We start from the raw sequence: 5,767 nt of genomic DNA, 5'->3' as shown, positions 1-5,767 counted from the left end.
CTTATTATTCTTGTGGTCAGTCAAGCCATTCTAGTTCAGAATGACTAGGAGAAACAAACTCCAGTACCTCATCCATTTCAAGGATTGGGTCAAAGCAGTTGTATTCCGCAGATCAAATGCAATCAAGCTTTTGGTCTGTTCTACCCTGAAGTATTACCCACTTTATGTCAGGAATGTCATGAGAATTGCACCTTCTCTTACGAATTCTTAACGTAGTGATACTTCTCGCCATCATTATTCATTCCTCGGTGTCGTGTTGTCGCAACCAGAATTCCGGCAAGTGAATTATGATGTGTGAAATCAGTACTCCGAGCAACTCGTTGCTTGGTAGTAAATGGACAATATTCTCATTCTTAGCGTGTTGGTTATTGAACTACCATTCTAAGATTGATCTTGCTACCTAGTCCTTACTTCAGGTACACTCTTCGATCAATGAGTTATGATTGTGTCAATCCCTCACTCTTTCGATCATATCGTCTTGCCCTGAAAAGCAAGATTGTTCTCGAGCTTAGAGTCATATCGGTGGTTTGTGATTTTCCGGATATCTTCATGGAAGTATCACCAGGTCATCCCCTGACCGATATGGTGAGTTCGTGATCAAGTTGGTTATCAATAAACCACTCTTTCTCCAAGAATCCGTGTTGGATACCCCTAAGCTAGTTGGTTAAGCTAAACAACAACTTGGAGAGTTGGAAGGTAAAAGCTTTGCCGAATTTAGTTCATTCTGAAGGGATATCTTTGCGTTTGTGTGTGTGTTGAAGAAAGGTGATTTCTTCATTGATTGGTCCTCTGATCAGTTGTTGGATCTATTGTCTTGCCAAAACTTTGATTTGGGCGTGGGCTATCCTCAAATCAAATCAGAACCAACGATGATCGTAATGTTGCCTTACTCGTGGTTGATCCCTCGAGCATACACCATTATATCTTTTGGGTCTGACCAATGCTATCGTCTTGTTCACATAGTTGTGGGATTCCATATATATGGAAACATGGATGAATTGTTGTTGAGCCCATCGACAACATCCTTACCCTTTCCATGAATTATGTTGAACATTAAGCTAGTGTGGGAAACTTTGGAAGCGTTGCCCTCGTGTCCCGTTCATAAGGTATATGTTTGGATGAAAGAAGATACTTCCTCTAATTCATGTGCACTTGATGCAAGTTACCGCCATGAATTTGAGAAAGGTTTGTTTTGCTTCCTCTGGAACCATCCCAAGTCAGTCATGCATATGTGCGAAGTATTTTGTGGTCTGGAGACTTGCAACCTTCATTCTATATGTATTCCTAGCACACCAAGCCACTGATTGATTTGTTCAAGGAGAAGAAGTTCCTTCTTAAGAGCATGCCTTATGCAAGGACTTTGTTATCCTCGATGGTGGTTCCCCACCTGAACTCGGTAGTGTTTTTATTATAAGACTACTACGTGGTCATGCTTGTCTGGGACAACATGTTCACATGTGTTAGCAGAACCAGCTCATGTTTTGGAGCTTACTACCATAGTCCATTTCCCGAGAATCTTGCAACACCATCTCGTCGATTTGTGTTGCAAACTTTCATTTTCTTCTAGACTCGATGGGTCTGGAATATCCTGTTACCAAGAATCTCAGGCAGATATGATGGTTGGAACTTTTCCAAGATCTATGATGTAGGTCCCCGACAAGGTTGATGTTCTGGCCGACACACCTAGCCAGAAGATCTATCATTGTAGTATCTTGATTGAGCTATTTGACCATTTTCTCCATGAGGATTTAGTGTGACCTATTCTTGAAGTTGTTCCTTAGGGATCCTTGTGCTCTTAGTTTCTTCAATGATTTTATAACCATTGGAACATTGGAAACACTCTCGACTGTTGAGTTCTTCCCCAGTTACCAGAATCATTCCCAATATTTGCATTTTGTTCCCAGCTTGCACCTCAGTAGTTTTTGTTCAGGATCATCTTCAAAAGTGGACTTACCATGGGTACCATCCATTTCTGATGATAAGCTAAAAATCATCCATTGCGTTGTCTTCAACAAGGTAGTCCACATCATCCATCCTAGTCGGAGTATGCCATTCTTTCGAACCTTCCAACGATCGATTGTGATTACCTCAGGCTGGTATAAAGAGTTTCAATGATCTTTGTATCAAAAGTAATTCTTTTGCCACTTAAGGGAAATGCTTTTCGAGTCACCTTTCCCTAAGGTGTCCCGTTATCGAATCATGGCAGATAACTCCTCTTATCTTGAAACCATGCACCATCTTATTCAGCGTGGAATTGTGCTTATCAACTTGAATCTTCGTTCTCTATTTCACTCCATCCCTTTGGATGTATGTTTTGTGTCTCAACTCGAGATGTTTCAACATCTCATTCCGTGAGTTGATCGTGAGTTGTTCGATCTTCGAGAAGATCGATTTCGGTAGAGAGTCTCTTTCCATCATCATCATGTTGGATAAAGATCTCGATAGCAAAGATGTCAAGATCAATTGGAGCAATGAGTCAACATCCTCGAGAAGGGCAGTTGGATCGAGAAGACTGTGATAGTTTTGTGACCCCCTCTGTCTTCTTACTCCACTTCTTGAATCTCGGGACGAGATTCTTGTTTAGTAGGGGTGAGCTGTCACATCCCTAGTTCTGGTATGCACTAGGCTAGCCTTTCATGTGAGCATCATGTTTAAATTTCAATGAATTTGAATTGGGGACTGTTCAAAATTTTCTTGAATGGGCGAACATTTCTAGAATTCACAAACTTTTTTGATTTAGCGAACATTTCTTGAAATGCATGATCAGTTTTAAATCAGCGCACATTTTATGAATGAATAAACTATTTTGTAAGTCATGATCAGTTTTTATTTTTTTTCTATATTTTTTCACTCATGAACATTTCTTGAATAGGCAAAATTTTGTTCAATTTCAGTAACAATTTTCAATACACAAACCTTTTAAAAAATTATGATTTTTTTATTTTACGAACATTTATTTTCAAACTTTCAAACATCTTCTCAGTAAGCAAACATTTTTTTTTACAAAATCACAAATATGTTTTGTATCCAAAACATTTTTTTATTTTGGAACTTTTTTGAAGTAAATTTTTTAATAAATCATAAAATGTTTGTGGATTCAAAAAATGTTTGCTTACTTAAAAAATGTTAATTTTTTTAACAATATATGTTCGTAAAATTAAAAAAGGGTCATGATTTTGGAAAAAGTTCGTGTTTAAAAAATGTTAATGAAATTGAATAAAATTTCGCCAATTCAAAAAGTGTTCATGAATGAAAAAATATCCAAAAAAATTTAAAACTGTTCATGACTTACAAAATAGTTTATTCATTCATAAAATGTTCGCTGATCTAAAAACTGATCATGCACTGCAGAAAATGTTCGTTAAATCAAAAAGATGTTCATGAATTCTAGAATTGGTCGCCCATTCAAGAAAATTATTTAAAAAGATATTCACAGTTTTTTTGCAAATAGTGTAAATGTTCATCGAATTCAAAAAAATACCTAATTTTATAAAATGTTCGAAAATTTGTAAAAGTATTCATAAATTTCAAAAATACTCACAATTTCAAATATGTTAACAAGTTTAAAAAAATGTTCATGATTTCAAAAAATTGAGAGTGACGGCGTATCTCAGTGATGCAGAAAAATATGGTCATGAGGATGAGAAGGAGGATAAGTGGCAACACAAATGTGATGCCTCGCCAAAATAAAGGACCTGGACCTATTGTGGTCTTGAGTGATGGTTACTAGGTTAAGAGCGTGTATTATTTTTTGTTACGTTGCAACGCACGGACTCTCTTGCTAGTCTCTACCTAATAATAAAGAGAGGATTGGTTCTGCAAAGTTGCCAGGATTACATCCAATGCCACCAGTGAGTGAAAAAACTTCTTTAGTCACTAGCCGTCGCATTTGTTAATATTCAGCTCACCCCTATAGCTCAAGAGAGAAACAGCCTAACTTGCTAGATACCCCGTCTTCTAATCGGGAGACTTGAGTTCGATTTCCCATCTCTCCTCTTTTCTTTTGCCTTTTACCTCTAAATTTCAGTTGGCGTAAGATAGAGATACCTGGCCCAAGCGTTGCTTAGCAGACGGGCTGCACAGTGCTACAAGTTCGGCTCAGCTACTCTCAGTTTAACTTTTCTTCTTTTTTTGGCAGATTTAAGTACTTTTTTAAAATATGCATATCTTTGAAACCTTAACACCAAATTTAACATGTTATATATGGAAATCACTCAAAAAATGTGTAGACTCTAAATATGCTATTATATTGCATGTTAATTATTTCTAAAATTATGTTTAGGATGCACCCTTAATTAATACTTTTTAATCCGTGGTATTTTGAAAATGTCTATTTTATACGTTTCCTATCCATTTAAGTTGACTAAATAGGATAGTATGATGCTCTCAGAAAATCTATTATTGGCACCATAGAGGATGTTCATTTCTACTTTATGCCACTATTACTCTAGATGGGCTGCACAGTGCTACAAGTTCGGCTCAGCTACTCTCAGTTTAACTTTTCTTCTTTTTTTTTTGGCAGATTCAAGTACTTTTTTAAAATATTCATATCTTTGAAACCTTAACACCAAATTTAACATGTTATATATGGAAATCACTCAGAAAAATGTGTAGACACTAAATATGCTATTATCTTGCATGTTAATCATTTCTAAAATTATGTTTAGGATGCACCCTTAATTAATACTTTTATCTGTGGTATTTTGAAAATGTCTATTTTATATGTTTCCTATCCACTTAAGTTGACTAAATAGGATAGTATGATGCTCTCAGAAAATCTATTATTGGCACCATAGAGGATGTTCATTTCTACTTTATGCCACTATTACTCTAGATTAATCTATTTGATGCTACTGTTGCTTTTAGATTTAGTTCATGACATGAGGCCCACATTTATTAATAATGTTATTCCTTTAAATTTTACTTTTAAATTTTAGAATGAACTAATAAGGTAAACTAAGTTGACTCAGGACCACATCTCATGTTTCAAATTGGCATCCTGCAAAACCCTACCCTCAATCAATCCATTGTTCTACATGTTGTTCATTGTTTTTGAAGCTCGCCGTTCATGCCTAATGGCCATTGCTTGTCATGTTAAAAAAGAGGGCATGCACCTACGAAGGATCATGAGAATGTTTATCACATTAGAGACGTCCTTTATTGTTTGAACTCCCGTTGCAATGTGTGTTTGCTAGTCTCTATCTCTACTAATAAATCAAATATTGCTTCTGGTCGTCCGTCTAAAAAATTACCCTCGAAGTTGCTATATATTACCCGCTATGCCATCCATAAGTGAACAAAGCGATTCACTTTTTTTCTACTAATAAACCAAATATTGCTTCTGGTCGTCCGTCTAAAAAATTACCCTCGAAGTTGCTATATATTACCCGCTACGCCATCCATAAGTGAACAAAGCGATTCGCCTTTTTTTGTTAAGTCACCGTCGTGGTAAGTCTTTTATACGCAAGATACCCAGTTTTAGTCATGTGCGGACCGGTGGCGTAGTGGCAGAAGCCTGTTACTCCAACTGTGAAGACCAGGGATTGAACCCTGTTTCCATCGATTTTCCCCACATCTTTTTCTCACCCACCTCATCTCCCCGTATGTCTTCATGGGCCAGCCCGCGAGGCATGGCGACGCTGTTTTTTTTCATTTCATTTTTTTGTCTTTCTTTTCTGTTTTTTTACTTCTTCTTTAAATTAATTTGAGACTGAAAAATTTTAAAAAGTTGCGACTCTTGAAAAAATGGTCGAGAAATCATAAAATA

Source organism: Triticum urartu, chromosome 7 (assembly GCF_003073215.2).
Source record: "Triticum urartu cultivar G1812 chromosome 7, Tu2.1, whole genome shotgun sequence".
Taxonomy (NCBI): Eukaryota; Viridiplantae; Streptophyta; class Magnoliopsida; order Poales; family Poaceae; genus Triticum; species Triticum urartu.
This window is presented reverse-complemented; position numbering follows the sequence as displayed.